The sequence below is a fragment of the Pleurodeles waltl genome, chromosome 6 (genome assembly GCF_031143425.1).
Source record: "Pleurodeles waltl isolate 20211129_DDA chromosome 6, aPleWal1.hap1.20221129, whole genome shotgun sequence".
NCBI lineage: Eukaryota > Metazoa > Chordata > Amphibia > Caudata > Salamandridae > Pleurodeles > Pleurodeles waltl.
The window spans coordinates 1509476969-1509492309 of record NC_090445.1 but is presented as its reverse complement, the minus strand read 5'-3'; the positions used below and the strand labels follow the sequence as shown (position 1 = coordinate 1509492309).

At 46.4% G+C, this 15341-nt stretch overlaps 1 protein-coding gene across 2 annotated transcripts in view; it reads right to left on the bottom strand.

The window, feature by feature from the left end:
* The window catches only part of CFAP74 (cilia and flagella associated protein 74), a 978701-nt gene that overhangs the window by 664359 nt on the left and 299001 nt on the right, over nt 1–15341 (bottom strand). The window lies entirely within an intron of this gene.

Here is a 15341-nt window from a genome sequence, read left to right as displayed (position 1 = left end):
ATTTCCACTCTGCACCCGACGCCCTCGGCTCGACCTGCGGAGAAACAACACTACAGGGAGGACTCCCCGGCGACTGCGACCCTGTGAGTAGCCAGAGTTGACCCCCCCCCTGAGCCCCTCCAGCGACGCCTGCAGAGGGAATCCAGAGGCTCACCCTGACCGCGACTGCCTGCTTCTAAGAACCCGACGCCTGGTAAAGACACTGCACCCGCAGCCCCCAGGACCTGAAGGATCTGACCTCCAGTGCAGAAGCGACCCCCAGGTGGCCCTCTCCCTTGCCCAGGTGGTGGCTACCCCGAGGAGCCCCCCCCCCCTTGCCTGCCTGCTTCGCTGAAGAGACCCCCGGGTCTCCCATTGAACTCCATTGCAAACCCGACGCCTGTTTGCACTCTGCACCCGGCCGCCCTCGTGCCGCTGAGGGTGTACTTTTTGTGCTGACTTTTGTCCCCCCAGGTGCCCTACAAAACCCCCTTGGTCTGCCCTCCGAAGACGCGGGTACTTACCTGCTAGCAGACTGGAACCGGGGCACCCCTTCTCCATTGAAGCCTATGTGTTTTGGGCACCACTTTGACCTCTGCACCTGACCGGCCCTGAGCTGCTGGTGTGGTAACTTTGGGGTTGCCCTGAACCCCCAACGGTGGGCTACCTTGGACCCAACTTTGAACCCTGTAGGTGGTTTACTTACCTGCAAAACTAACAAATACTTACCTCCCCCAGGAACTGTTGAAATTTGCACTGTCTAGTTTTAAAATAGCTTATTGCCATTTTTGCCAAAACTGTATGTGCTATTTTGCTGATTCAAAGTTCCTATGATACCTAAGTGAAGTACCTTTCATTTGAAGTATTGATTGTAAATCTTGAACCTGTGGTTCTTAAAATAAACTAAGAAAATATATTTTTCTATACAAAAACCTATTGGCCTGGAATTGTCTTCGAGTGTGTGTTCCTCATTTATTGCCTGTGTGTACAACAAATGCTTAACACTACCCTCTGATAAGCCTACTGCTCGACCATACTACCACAAAATATAGCATTAGAATTATCTCTTTTTGCCACTATCTTACCTCTAAGGGGAACCCTTGGACTCTGTGCATGCTATTTCTTACTTTGAAATAGTACATACAGAGCCAACTTCCTACAATTAGGCAGAGCTCTGACATTAGCAGCATGCGCCACAGAGAGTCTGCAACTGGGTGATGTGAAAGATAATAAGGGTCATTCACCGTATGACTATATTTCCATTCACCTTTGCCAAAATAACAGGTGAAATGCTGTATTTTCCCAATTTCCAAAACTGGAATACAAAAATATCGAAAAGGCCTGCCAAGACTAAGCCAGTTGTCCAAAATATTAGCAAGTACATCAACTCCATAGGTTGACAGCAATTTCAAACTTAAATGTGGAAAAAGGACTATTACAGAAGAGAAATAAGTGAACAGTAGGCATCTGACAGAATGGTGGGAACCCTCATCACCTTGCTCAGTGTAGAGGTACTTTGGCTCTATAAGTGACCAGTGTCAAAGTGGTCTCTTGGCTGGGGAGACTTCTCTTCGATTCTCTGAGCAAAAATAACAATCTCAGAATCTGACCTTGGCCATTAGGATACTGCTAAATACTTTGGTCGCAATTCATGTATGGAAAATATTTTTATAAGGTCACCAGTGAGTACAAATGCTGAATAATTAACATCAGCAGCATTGTTTTCCTAGGTAAGCACTGTGAAACAATTGTGGCCTGGGTCAGTAAGGCATGTGTTCAATCAGTTGGGTCTTGATGTTTAAAATCTCACACCCAAATGACTACTCATACTGGACCATGGAAGATCCTGCCAGCACACATTTCCATCCTCCCTTCTTGGGAGGATGGGCTCTATGCCCACTGCCACAAGCATTTGCCAAATTTAAAGCTGTTTCCCACTCAACCTCACAGCTTGGCAAGGGAGTGCTTCTCCTCTTCTTTTTTTCAGAGGAATTACTATGGATGGAAGACCCTGATTCATTCCAAGTCCTCATCCTCTTTATCTTACATGTTTTCAATGCTGGTCCCTGTCAAAGGACTCCAATGGAAGTCCAAATCCCATGAATGCAAGTGACCCCATTCATAAGGGCCCCTCTGATGGCCACTTCCTTGAGTAATTGCTGCTTAGCTGAGAGCGTAGATATTCAAGCTCATAGCAAGGTAAACATCACCCTTTTGTTACTCTATAACATGGCAACATATGCACTGGTCATTGTATCGTCCCCTAAACGTATGCTAGCATATTTTGTGTAGCTCTTGAGACCAATGGAACTTTTACTTATGGTGAAAAAATAAAAAAACACTACAAACATCAAGAAAATCAAAACATTTAGAAATTGAATCTGAAAATAAGTTAAACCCACTGGAGATGATCCCCAGCACAATCTGGAATCCTGACACCCGAGAAGGGAAAAGGAAGCTAAAGAGGTTGGAGGAAAGAAAACCAGTTATGTACTTGTCATCACATCCTTTCGATCTGATGCCAGTTCAACATCTGGGAATTAAGATCACCATAAAAACCACATAATAAATATGACAAGGAGCATGGGGTAAATAAAAGTGCAAGTCTATTCTAAGTAAAACACTTTTGCTAGAAACACAAAAAGGTTTGAACAGTGAGTACAGTGAATATGGGAAACCCTTTGATCTTTCCCCACTTCTATGATGGAAAATATGCAATCCGAGACATAGGGGGACATTCCAAGTTTGGCGGGCGGCGGTTGCCGCCCACCAAACTTCCCCCGTCAAAAGACCGCTCCGCGGTCAGAAGACCGTGGGGCCATTTCGACTTTCCCGCTGGGCCGGCGGGCGCCCGCCAAGGGAGCGCCCGCCAGCCCAGCGGGAAAGGCCCTGCAACACAGGAGCCGGGGTCCGAATGGAGCCGGCGGTGTTGCAGGGGTGCGACGGGTGCAGTTGCACCCGTCGCGATTTTCACTGTCTGCTAAGCAGACAGTGAAAATCATGCTGGGGCCCTGTTAGGGGGCCCCTGCACTGCCCATGCCAGTGGCATGGGCAGTGCAGGGGCCCCCAGGGGCCCCACGACCCCCGTTCCCGCCATCCTGTTCCTGGCGGTAAAAACCGCCAGAAACAGGATGGCGGGAAGGGGGTCAGAATCTCCATGGCGGCGCTGCAAGCAGCGCCGCCATGGAGATTCAGCCCAGCCAGGGGTAATCCAACGGGAAACCGCCAGATCACCTTTTCTGACCGCGGCTTTACCGCCGCGGTCAGAATGGGCAGGAAAGCACCGCCAGCCTGTTGGCGGTGCTTTCCGTCGGTCACGGCCCTGGCGGTTTTTACCGCCAGGGTCGGAATGACCCCCATAGTGATTTACACTGATTATGTAATGGGAGGTAAAGATAGTTCTTTTCCCACTAAAGATCATAGGTTTGAATAAAAGAACAAACCAGAGACAGATCTTTTGAACAAAACAAGAAAACTGGAAAGGGTGAGAGATGCAATTAGCTACCTATTCAAAAACAGCAAGGTGGGACTGGACATATATGGCACACATTTTCTATTTTTCTAACAGGCTGCAAATAATGATACCTCAAATGAAATAAACATAACATGGAAAAAAGGTCTGTTATTAAAATTCCTATGGACAACCCTTTGACAACATATGAAAAAGTTACTTGTAATTTAGTTCCCCCTCATTAATATTCTCTCTGAATTTACTAAGGGTATGAGATGCTTGAGCACATTTTCAAATATATATTTATACATTTTCAATTAAAAAAACAGTAGGCAATATTATGTAATCTACATTTTTTTAATGTAATCCAATTAAGACAAAACAATCATACTTAAGTACATAAAGGAAAAAAAGGATTAGAGACGACCAGAGCCCAACTCAGTGCACAGGATACATAGAGAATACATCCTGTTATGCACCAGACATAAATTCTTCAGTGACAGCAACAGGGTAGATAAACTTTTACCAAGTAAACTAAGATCACAATAAATATGTACAGGGGTTAAATATATATAAAAGAAAAAGGCGGGTCTGGGTATATTTAAGACAGAGATTACAGCGGAATTCTGGGAATAGCATAAAAAGGTATACAAAGAAGAACACACCCATGGTAGACAGCAGGACAGTAAATAGCAATTTGGGGTCCAACTACGGATGAAAGAGCAGACAAATAACCTAGAACAACCGATTAGAACAAAGCAGGTAATCATTGCAATAGGGAAATTAATAAACGGAAGGCAAGAGGGCTGGACGGCATGACATTCCAGCTTTGGTGTACAACTGATGCGACTGCTCATGAAACTATTCAACATGTTTGTGGAGGAGGGAAGAATCACAGGGTCCATGTTAGAGGTGAGAATAACGGTCAAACCAATACCCAGCAATGACCCCACCAAGTATAGTTTGTATCACACCATCTCTCTCCTAAACACGGATGTTAAGCTATTCACAGGGGTTCTGGAGGCTAAGTTGGCTTAGTTTATTTTGGGAGTAATGGACCTGGAACATTTGTGGGTTAATTCAAGGCAGGAGCTGTGGGGATATAATTGACAACATACATAGAACCCGAAAGAGTGCATTCCTACTGTTGATAGACACAAAATTCATTAAACTGAGTTGACTGCAAGTTTGTGCATGCCAGTGACGTAACAAAGGCCCCTGCAGCCCCCGCAGTGCGGGGGGACCCCGAATTCCTGACGGTCACCCTAGCACAGTACCCTGGCTTGCAAGCTTCTGAGTGAGTTCGGAGGAGGGACCCTCCATGTACTTTGCAGGGGTGTTGGACCTGGCTTTTTGACAGGGACATCCCCAAACTTTTTGCCTCCTTCCTCCTATTTTTTCTGACCGGTTGTTGTTGGCTTTTGGCCTCTGGGCACTTTACCACTGCTAACCAGTGCTAAAGTGCATATGCTCTCTGTGTAAATTGTACTATTGATTGGTTTATCCATGTTTGGCTATTTAATTTACTTATAAGTCCCTAGTAGAGTGCACTATATGTGCCTAGGGCCTGTAGATTAAATGCTACTAGTGGGCCTGCAGCACTGGTAGTGCCACCCACTTCAGAAGCCCCTTAACCTTGTCTCAGGCCTGCCATTGCAAGGCCTGTGTGTGCAGTTTCACTGCCACTTCGACTTGGCATTTAAAAGTACTTGCCAAGCCTAGAACTCCCCTTTTTCTACATATAAGTCACCCCTAATGGGTGCCCTAGGTAACCCGTAGGGCAGGGTGCTGTGTGGGTAAAAGGCAGGACATGTACCTGTGTAGTTATATGTCCTGGTAGTTTAAAACTCCTAAATTCGTTTTTACACTACTGCGAGGCCTGCTCCCTTCATAGGCTAACATTGGGGCTGCCCTCATACATTGTTGAAGTGGCAGCTGCTGATCTGAAAGGAGCAGGAAGGTCATATTTAGTATGGCCAGAATGGTAATATAAAATCCTGCTGACTGGTGAAGTCGGATTTAATATTACTATTCTAGAAATGCCACTTTTAGAAAGTGAGCATTTCTTTGCACTTAACTCTTTCTGTGACCTTCAATCCACGTCTGGCTAGGTTTAGTTGACAGCTCCTTGTGCATTCACTCAGACACACCCCAAACACAGGGTACTCAGCCTCACTTGCATACATCTGCATTTTGAATGGGTCTTCCTGGGCTGGGAGGGTGGAGGGCCTGCCCTCACACAAAGGACTGCCACACCCCCTACTGGGACTCTGGCAGACAGGATTGAACTGAAAGGGGGCTTGGTGCATTTCTTAGACACTCTTTGAAGTCGCCCCCACTTCAAAGGCACAACTTAGTATAAAACAGGGCCTCTGCCCTACCTCATCAGACACTTGCTGGAGAAGAAACCTGAACCAGAAACTACAACCTGCCAAGAAGAACTGCCTGGCTGCTTAAAGGACTCACCTGTCTGCTTTTCTACAAAGGACTGCTGCCTTGCTGTTGGCCTGCTGCCTTGCTGAACTGCCTGGCTGCTTAAAGGACTCACCTGTCTGCTTTTCTACGGAGGACTGCTGCCTTGCTGTTGGCCTGCTGCCTTGCTGAACTCTTGTGTGGCTGTAAAAGTGCTCTCCAAGGGCTTGGATAGAGCTTGCCTCCTGTTCCCTGAAGTCTCAGGACCAAAAAGACTTCTCTTTTTCACTTGGACACTTCGTGCGCCGAAATTTTCGACGCACAGCTTGTTCCGCGGTGAGAAAAACGCTGCACACCGACGCTGATCGACGCGACGCCTTCGGGACGTCCAGAACTTCGACGCACGGCCTCGCAAGGACAACGCCGCCCGACTTCCAAGGAGAAATTAACGCAACGCCTGCTGTGAGAGCGAAATTTAGACGCACAGCCACGCGGAACGACGCGCAGCCGGAAAACAAGCAGGAGAATCCACGCACAGACCCGGGACATCTGGTAATCCCGCGATCCACAGAAAGACTGTCCGCGCGCCGGAAAACGACGCACGACTTCCCGCGTGAAAAATAACGACGAAGGTCCGTGTGTGCTGGGGAGAAATCGACGCACACACCATTTTTCCACGTATCTCTTCTTCTGCGGCCCTTTGCGGAGATTTTCCACCAGAAACCAGGTACTTTGTGCTTGAAAAAGACTTAAGACACTTTATATCACTTCTTAGTGATATCTTTACAAATTCATATTGCAACTTTGATCGTTTTGACCTGCAAATACCCAGATAAATATTATATATTTTTCTAAACACTGTGTGGTGTATTTTTGTGGTGTTATATTATGGTGTTGTATGATTTATTGCACAAATGCTTTACACATCGCCTTCTAAGTTAAGCCTGACTGCTCGTGCCAAGCTACCAGAGGGTGGACACAGGCTGATTTTGGATTGTGTGTGACTTACCCTGACTAGAGTGAGGGTTCTTGCTTGGACAGAGGGCAACCTGACTGCCAACCAAAAACCCTAATTCTAACAAGGGGGCTCCCTCAAGTTTCGATACGCCACTGGTGCCGAGCAGGCCACATTGGAAAAGTTTGGACGAGGCCATAATGGGTGATAAGCAGGTGTCACCAGTAGCTTGGGTGGGAGTGAACGAAATCTTCTCAGGAGTGATGTGATACCACAGGGGGCCACACTGTCCCTTCCCCCTGCTCCTGTTCACCGCCACTAAGGAACTGATGGCAGAAAATAGCAGAAGGAACATGAATATCAAGGGAATAAGTTGTCTTTCAATGTAGGTGGCGTCCTTTTGTTCCTAATGGACCCCGCATTGTAAGTCCCAGCTTTGCTACGGGAGCTACAGAGAAATGGGAAGGTCTCCGGGTTTATGGTCAACATGGAGAAATCGCAGGCCCACTGGAAATAATAACACAACTGAAGACAATAAACCCATTTAAATTAACAGCTAAGTGCTTTGAATACCTGGGTTTTACTTTAACAAAAACACTGGAACCCCTGGTAGATGTCAACTGTGCCTCCCTTTTTTCATTCGTACAGTCTTTCAAATTTGGCAAAACGGTGGTCTCTCTGGGGTGGGGTGCACTGCAGTGACCAAAATGAACAACTCACCTAGGATTTTATACATCTTTCAAACCACAGGCCTTCTGCTGCTGAAAACCACACATTGCAAAATGCCATAGGGGAGTTCATAAGGGGTGGGTTTGAGTGGGTGGGTGGGTGGGGGGAGTGAATCGACCCAGGATTATGAGGCAAAGAATTCACAGACTGAAACTCACAGCACCGAGGCCTGGAAATACCATCCATGACTCAGTATTACTGAGCAGCGCATCTCCACTATATGGCACAGGTGCTTTATTGATCAAGTGATATCAGGCACACATATTTGGAAGGCAACCTGTTTAGATAGGAAATATATAGCCTGTGGCTTACACTCCTCTCTGGTGACCAGAGTGACACTTGCAGTATGGGATAAGGTTGTACAGAAAAAAAGATGGAGATCCTTCCCCTTAACATTCATGACAATTGTTGACAACTGACAGCACACCCAGCACAAGACAGCCAAGCATTTAAATATTTGACCCATACTCTATATATATGGATGAGGGACCTTTTGAGGAGAACACAGTTAAGAACTCCTTGGGCTAAGTGTCGGATTTTGGACTGCTGGAGACAGAACGGCTCCATTGCTGGCAACTGTGGCACTGAGTAATGAAGTCGGAGATTAGAAAGGCAGCCTCGAGAGCTATTGCACTCTTCAAAAATTGACTATTGTTAAAGGAAAAAATGGCGACAAGAGCCTAATCTAAGTATACCAAGCCCTGATGAAGGAAACACCTGAATGTAAAACAACAGGACAAAGTAGGTTGGAGAAAGAAATAGGCAGCACCATCAAAGAGCGTGAAAATGCACAGATATACACTAGAGTGCGCACCTCACAGGTAGTAGCATTGAATAAGGCAGCGGTGAAACTGATCTCATATTGGTACCACGCAGTGAAAAAGCTACATAAATGGGATAACAGAATAGAATCTGGGTGCTGGAGAGATTGCAATGGAGAGGACACATTGGCTTTGGTACTGTCCCAACATTAAAGAATACTGGAGTATAATCCTAGACCCTACTGATTTTATCTTGAGCACGATGATCCCCAGATTCCCAGTTAGATATTGCTTGGGCTCCTGAATGCACACACATTTCTGCACAAATTGCAGAGAGGCAAACAAATGACACAACCATTATTAGCGGCAAAACAAACACTTATTATGCTGGATAAAAAAAGAGTCCAAGAGTTCTATGAATGGCTGCAAAAAATCATCTGGAAATGGAGAAGACAGCATTAGCCATATCCAGTGACTCATGTAGCTTCAATACTACTGAAGCATTCCTCAGGTACCTGACATCGGAATTTGAGGGATTCATAACCCTCAAATACTTGAGTCGTAATGAAAATGTCACTTACCCAGTGTACATCTGTTCGTGGCATCAGTCGCAGTAGATTCGCATGTTCTGCAATAGCTCGCCATCTGGTGTTGGGCCGGAGTGTTACAAGTTGTTTTTCTTCGAAGAAGTCTTTCGAGTCACGGGACCGAGTGACTCCTCCTTTTGTCTCCATTGCGCATGGGCGTCGACTCTATCCTCGATTGTTTTTCCCCGCAGAGGGTGAGGTAGGAGTTGAATTGTAGTAATAGTGCCCATGCAATGGAGTGACTAAGTATGCACCTATTTAAGGTTGAGATGATACATATATAAATAATTGAAGGTAACTTCCAAACTGCTACAGGCTCCCGGGGAGGCGGGTGGGCACATGCGAATCTACTGCGACTGATGCCACGAACAGATGTACACTGGGTAAGTGACATTTTCAGTTCGATGGCATCTGTCGCTGTAGATACGCATGTTCTGCATAGACTAGTAAGCAGTTATTTCCCCAAAAGCGGTGGATCAGCCTGTAGGAGTGGAAGTAGTCTGAAATAATGTCCTTAATACGGCTTGACCTACGGTGGCTTGTTGTGCGGATAACACGTCTACACAGTAGTGCTTGGTGAATGTGTGAGGCGTAGACCATGTGGCTGCCTTACATATTTCTTGCATTGGGATGTTTCCTAGAAAGGCCATGGTAGCACCTTTCTTTCTGGTTGAGTGTGCCCTTGGTGTAATGGGCAGCTGTCGTTTAGCTTTAAGGTAGCAGATTTGGATGCATTTAACTATCCATCTGGCTATACCTTGTTTTGAAATTGGGTTTCCTGCGTGAGGTTTTTGAAATGCAATAAAGAGTTGTTTAGTCTTTCTGATGTTTTTTGTTCTGTCAATGTAATACATTAATGCTCTTTTGACATCTAATGTATGTAGTGCCCTTTCAGCTACGGTATCTGGCTGTGGAAAGAACACTGGAAGTTCCACTGTTTGATTTAGATGGAACGGTGAAATAACCTTTGGCAAAAATTTAGGATTGGTTCTTAGGACGACTTTATTTTTGTGTAGTTGTATAAAAGGTTCCTGTATAGTAAACGCCTGAATCTCGCTTACTCTTCTTAGGGAAGTAATGGCGATGAGAAATGCCACCTTCCAGGTTAGGAACTGTATGTCGCAGGAGTGCATGGGTTCAAAAGGTGGACCCATAAGTCTAGTTAGGACAACATTTAGGTTCCATGAAGGAACAGGTGGTGTTCTTGGTGGTATAATTCTCCTAAGGCCCTCCATGAATGCTTTAATGACTGGTATCCTATATAGGGAAGTTGAATAGGTAGTTTGCAGGTATGCAGATATTGCTGCAAGGTGAATCTTAATGGAAGAGAAAGCTAGGTTAGATTTTTGTAAGTGAAGCAAGTAACCCACTACCTGTTCTGGAGTTGTGTGTAATGGTTGTATTTGATTAATATGGCAGTAGCAAACAAACCTCTTCCATTTACTTGCATAGCAGTGCCTGGTGGATGGCCTTCTGGCTTGTTTTATGACTTCCATACATTCTTGGGTAAGTTGTAAGTGCCCGAATTCTAGGATTTCAGGAGCCAGATTGCTAGATTCAGCGATGCTGGATCTGGGTGTCTGATCTTTTGGTTGTGCTGTGTCAACAGATCTGGCCTGTTGGGCAATTTGATGCAGGGTACCACTGATAGGTCTAGCAGCGTTGTGTACCAGGGTTGCCTTGCCCAAGTTGGTGCTATCAATATGAGTTTGAGTTTGCTTTGACTGAGTTTGTTTACCAGGTAAGGAAGGAGAGGGAGAGGAGGAAAAGCGTAAGCAAATATCCCTGACCAGTTCATCCATAGGGCATTGCCTTGGGATTGTTTGTGTGGGTATCTGGATGCGAAGTTTTGGCATTTTGCGTTCTCCCTTGTCGCAAACAAGTCTATCTGAGGTGTTCCCCAGAGTTTGAAATAAGTGTTCAGAATTTGGGGGTGAATTTCCCATTCGTGGACCTGTTGGTGATCTCGAGAGAGATTGTCTGCGAGTTGATTTTGTATCCCTGGTATAAACTGTGCAATTAGGCGAATTTGGTTGTGAATTGCCCAATGCCAAATTTTTTGTGCTAGCAGGCTTAACTGCGTGGAGTGCGTCCCCCCCTGCTTGTTTAGATAATACATTGTTGTCATGTTGTCTGTTTTGACGAGAATGTATTTGTGAACTATTATTGGTTGGAAAGCTTTTAGTGCTTGAAAAACTGCTAGAAGTTCTAGGTGATTGATATGCAGTTTTGTTTGATGTACGTTCCATTGTCCTTGTATGCTGTGTTGATCGAGGTGTGCTCCCCACCCTGTCATGGAAGCATCTGTTGTTATTACGTATTGTGGCACTGGGTCTTGGAAAGGCCGCCCCTTGTTTAAATTTATGTTGTTCCACCACAGAAGCGAGAGGTAAGTTTGGCGGTCTATTAACACCAGATCTAGAAGGTGACCCTGTGCTTGAGACCACTGTGATGCTAGGCATTGTTGTAAGGGCCTCATGTGCAGTCTTGCGTTTGGGACAATGGCTATGCATGATGACATCATGCCTAGGAGTTGTAATACCATCTTTGCTTGTATCTTTTGTGTTGGATACATGCGTTGTATGATGGTGTTGAAATTTTGAATTCTTTGTGGACTTGGAGTGGCTACTCCTTTTGATGTGTCTATTATGGCTCCCAGGTATTGTTGTACCTTGCGTGGCAGAATTTTGGATTTTGTGAAATTGACGGTGAACCCTAGTTTGAAGAGGGTTTGTATGATATGATTTGTGTGATTTGAGCACTCTATTAACGAATGGGCCTTGATTAGCCAGTCGTCTAGATATGGGAACACATGTATCTGCTGCCTTCTTATGTGTGCTGCGACTACCGCTAGACATTTGGTAAAGACTCTTGGTGCGGTTGTTAATCCGAAAGGCAGTACCTTGAATTGGTAATGTATTCCTTTGAATACAAACCTTAGGTATTTCCTGTGCGATGGGTGTATTGGTATATGGAAATAAGCATCCTTGAGGTCTAAAGTTGCCATGTAGTCGTGCAGCTTTAGCAATGGCAATACTTCTTGTAGTGTGACCATGTGGAAGTGGTCTGATTTGATGAAAGTGTTCACTACTCTGAGGTCTAGGATTGGTCTCAGTGTTTTGTCCTTCTTTGGTATCAGAAAGTACAGTGAGTAAACTCCTGTGTTTATTTGTGTGTTTGGCACTAATTCGATTGCATTCTTTTGCAATAGTGCTTGCACTTCTATCTCCAGGAGATTGGAATGGTGTGTTGTTAAATTTTGTGCTTTTGGTGGTATGTTTGGAGGGAACTGTAGAAATTCTATGCAATAACCATGTTGGATAATTGCTAGAACCCAAGTGTCTGTAGTGATTTTCTCCCATGCTCTGTAATAATGACCTATTCGTCCCCCCACTGGTGTTGTGTGGAGGGGGTGAGTGACATGTGAGTCACTGTTTAGTAGTAGGGGTTTTGGGGCTTTGGAATCTTCCTCTATTTCTAGGGAATTGCCCTCCTCTATATTGTCCCCGAAAACCTCCTCTATACTGTCCTTGGTAACTGGACGGTGTGGCTTGTGAGGTGCTGGCTTGTGTGCTTTGACCCCGAAACCCCCCTCGAAAGGGCGTTTTACGGAATGAGCTGTAATTCCCTCTGCTCTGCGGGGAGTAGAGTGCGCCCATGGCTTTGGCAGTGTCCGTATCTTTTTTGAGTTTCTCAATCGCTGTGTCCACTTCTGGACCGAACAGTTCTTTTTCATTAAAAAGCATATTGAGAACTGCTTGTTGAATCTCTGGTTTAAATCCAGACGTTCGGAGCCATGCATGCCTTCTGATAGTTACAGATGTATTAATTGTCCGTGCAGCTGTATCTGCAGCGTCCATGGAGGAGCGGATCTGGTTGTTGGAGATGGCCTGTCCCTCCTCAACCACTTGTTTTGCCCTATTTTGTAAGTCCTTGGGCAGATGTTCAATGAGATGTTGCATCTCGTCCCAGTGGGCTCTGTCATAGCGCGCAAGTAGTGCCTGGGAGTTCGCGATGCGCCACTGGTTTGCAGCTTGTGCTGCGACTCTTTTACCAGCTGCATCAAACTTGCGGCTTTCTTTATCTGGGGGTGGTGCATCTCCAGATGTGTGAGAGTTGGCCCTTTTCCTAGCTGCTCCTACAACGACAGAGTCTGGTGGCAGCTGTGTAGTGATGAAAACCGGGTCCGTAGGAGGCGGCTTATACTTTTTTTCTACCCTTGGTGTGATTGCCCTACTTTTAACCGGCTCCTTAAAGATGTCTTTTGCGTGGCGGAGCATACCAGGGAGCATAGGCAGGCTTTGGTATGAGCTGTGGGTGGAGGAGAGTGTGTTGAATAAGAAATCATCCTCGACCTGTTCTGAGTGGAGGCTTACGTGGTGAAATTGTGCTGCTCTAGCCACCACTTGAGAGTACGCAGTGCTGTCTTCTGGTGGAGATGGCTTCGCAGGGTATGCCTCCGGACTGTTATCTGACACTGGGGCGTCGTATAGGTCCCATGCGTCCTGATCTTGGTCACCCTGGCTCATGGTGGTGTGAGCTGGGGAGTGTGATGGAGTTTGTGCTGGTGAAACGTCAATCACGGGCGGAGGTGAGGGTGGTGGTGTAACTCTTTTCACCACTTTTGGTTGTGGTGTTTGTTCCGTCTGGAACTCCAACCTCCTCTTTCTCCTAATGGGGGGAAGGGTGCTTATTTTTCCTGTCCCCTGCTGAATGAAGATACGCTTTTGCGTATGGTCCACATCAGTTGCTTGTAGCTCTTCCTCAAACCTATGCTTCTGCATTTGGGAGGTTAGCGAGTGCTCTTCTGTATAAGAGCCTGAAGCTGGGTCGCTTGCAGTTTGTTTCGGCATCGAAACTTTGTCTGCGTGTTTTTTCGGCTCCGAGGTGACTTTTTTCCTTTTCGGGGCCGAAACCTCTCGGCGTCGATCTGTTTCTGTGCCGCTGTCTCGGCGTCGAGCCGTGTCCACACCGGCATCACGGTGTCGAGGCTTGTCTCCAGCACTTTCTCGGTCCCGAGAAGGCTGCGTGCCGGTGTCTCGACCGGAGTCGGACGATCTCGGCACTGTTTGGGCCTTTTTCGGTGCCGATGGTCGGTCACCGAATTTATGGGTCGAGCCATGGCCTGGTGGCAGTGGCGTCCCCTGGGCCTTGTAAATGTTTCTCTGTGTGGTTTTCGACGTCTTACTCACGGTTTGTGTATCGTCGAATCCTTCGGAGTCGGAGTCTTGGATCGAGAAGGTACCTTCCTCTTCCTGTTCCTCGAACTCCCGTTGGGCTGTCGGTGCGGACGCCATCTGAAGTCTTCTGGCTCGACGGTCTCGGAGTGTTTTTCGGGACCGGAACGCACGACAGGCCTCGCAGGTGTCTTCGCTGTGCTCAGGTGACAGGCACAGGTTGCAGACCAAGTGTTGGTCTGTGTAGGGGTATTTATTGTGGCATTTGGGGCAGAAACGAAACGGGGTCCGTTCCATCGGCGTTCTTCAGCACGCGGTCGGGCCGACCAGGCCCCGACGGAGGATCGAAAAAACTACCCCGAAGGGCACCGGAGCTCTTCGATCTTCGATGCGGTGTTGAATGTAAGTACGCCGATCCCGAACGCAACAATACCGACGAAAATCTTCCGAAATTAGCTAATTTTCCGTTCCGAAACTCGGAGCGACAGGAACACGTCCGAACCCGATGGCGGAAAAAAAACAATCGAGGATAGAGTCGACGCCCATGCGCAATGGAGACAAAAGGAGGAGTCACTCGGTCCCGTGACTCGAAAGACTTCTTCGAAGAAAAACAACTTGTAACACTCCGGCCCAACACCAGATGGCGAGCTATTGCAGAACATGCGTATCTACAGCGACAGATGCCATCGAACATATTGTTAGCCCTCAACACTCCCTACTGCTACAATAGCACTCAAGACAGAAAGGTAAAGAAAGGAAACAACGGCCCTTAGAGTAAACAACAAAAAGGCATGGACCTGCGGTACACTGGTGCAGGAGGGGTGGGTGAGAGGCGGGTGGGGGGGTTAAATGTTGGAGCTCATGTTACAGAGAGGCTGGACTCCCCAAGTTGAGACTAAGTTGTATTGTAGAAAGGACATATCTAATTTCCTCAAGGTTATGGGCTGTAACACATTGTCAATAAAAGTTTTAAACCATAAAAGAGGAAGGGCAGGGTTCATGCTTATGTACATAGGCTACACATGAATGAGAAATCAATAGTCACTTTTAGGGTTCTGGAGGCTACTCTGACCCATCATGCACAGAAGGTGTCAGTCAGGCGAGTAGTTAAGTTTTGTAGGTGAGATTGAGAAAATGTCTATCAGAACTGTTATCTAAAATTATAATCTTCATCCATGGGAAGGTGGATGGCACATTTATGATGTTGAAAAAAAAACTATGATTGAGACCTCTCCTTCTTCAGGGATGTCCTTTGATATTCCTACATGGTAGGACAGGATAGCAGGTGTG